The 1,520-nt window shown below is 46.6% G+C and overlaps 1 non-coding gene across 1 annotated transcript; it reads left to right on the forward strand.

Moving 5' to 3' along the window:
• The first annotated feature begins 996 nt into the window (after positions 1 to 996).
• On the forward strand, positions 997 to 1,086 carry TRNAI-UAU (transfer RNA isoleucine (anticodon UAU)). The gene is given in 2 exon segments: positions 997 to 1,034; positions 1,051 to 1,086. It is a non-coding gene; the product is annotated as a tRNA-Ile (tRNA).
• The last annotated feature ends 434 nt before the right edge of the window (positions 1,087 to 1,520 follow it).

Below are 1,520 nucleotides of genomic sequence, written 5' to 3' on the forward strand. Positions count from 1 at the left end.
TATCAGTACCTTGGTGAAAACCTTGTAAAGGACAGAATTTTTTAAATTTTGCTTTACGTCGCACCGACACAGATATGTGTTATGTTGTCGACAATGGGATAGGAAATGCCCAGGAAGTGAAGGAAGCGGCCGTGGCCTTCATTAAGGTACAGCCTCGGCATTTTTGCCTGGTGTGAAAATGGGAAACCACGGAAAACCATTTTCAGGGCTGTCGTCAGAGGGGCTCCGGACAGAAAGAAAGCTAATAGGACGATAGTTTCTGATGTCATGTATGTTCCTTTTTTGTGCAGGAAAATTATCATTGCTCTGTTCCAAAATGGAGGGATGAATGCATTGTGTAGACAAGACGTGAATATTTTTGCCAAGTGGCTTAAAGTTTCATCACCAGCAAGTTTGAGAACGCTAACTGAAGGATTATCTGATTCCTTTTTGATACTGTTTATACTTATACTTCAATTCCTTTCTTAATCTTTCTACGGCCCAGGTTTGGTTCTTCCCTTGGACTCTGTGAAGAATCACACCTATACCGCCTCAAGGACTGTGTCCTGTACCTTGAGACTTTGGGTCGGCGGAAACAACTGGGGAGGGAAGATTGGAAGGGATATACAAGGAAGAGGGAAGGAAGCGGCCATGGCCTTAAGATAGGTACCATCCCGTCATTTGTCTGGAGGAGAAGTGGGAAACCATGCAAAACCACTTCCCGGATGGCTGAGGTGGGAATCGAACCTACCTCTACTCAGTTGACCTCCCGAGGCTGAGTGGACCCCGTTCCAGCCCTAGTACCACTTGACAAATTTCGTAGCAGAGCCAGGAATCGAACCCGGACCTCCAGGGGTGGCAGCTAATCACACTAACTACTACACCAAAGAGGCGGGCTGCCAAAATAGATACATTAGAAAAGCAATCTACAAAAAATTAAGGTTTGTAGTTTACTTTATCTGTTGAAGGAAAGGGACTTGAGTACCCCAGCCGCATGGTAAGAGCTAGCAAGCCGATTCCCCAGTGGCGCAATCGGTTAGCGCACGGTACTTATATGACAGTAGCCGAGAGATGCCGGGGTTGTGAGTTCGAGCCTCACCTGGGGAAACTTTTAACACATTTAAGAAGAGCTAGGTACAACTTTTAACCATTTGCTTTTTGCTACAACTTACTTTGCGTCGCACCGACTCAGATGGTTGTTATGGTGACGATGAGAGAGGAAAGGCCTAGGAGTGGGAAGGAATCGGCCCTGGCCGTCATTAATGTACTGCCCCAGCATTTGCATAGTGTTGAAATGGGAAACCATGGATAACCATCTTCAGGACTGCCGACAGTGCGCTTCGAATCCACCATCTTCCGAATGCAAGCTCACAGCTGCGCGGCACTAACCGCAGGGCCACCTCGCTCGCTAGTAAACAGTTGATAAGCAATCTGCCTCCTGGGCGATAGTCCTACATGGAGATGATTGATTGACTGAGTGAACTTATGGCAATTCTAAAACTGAACATAGTAGCTCTCTAGTACACATTGCATAGCCTTTT

This window comes from Anabrus simplex, chromosome 1, assembly GCF_040414725.1.
Source record: "Anabrus simplex isolate iqAnaSimp1 chromosome 1, ASM4041472v1, whole genome shotgun sequence".
NCBI classification, from domain to species: Eukaryota; Metazoa; Arthropoda; class Insecta; order Orthoptera; family Tettigoniidae; genus Anabrus; species Anabrus simplex.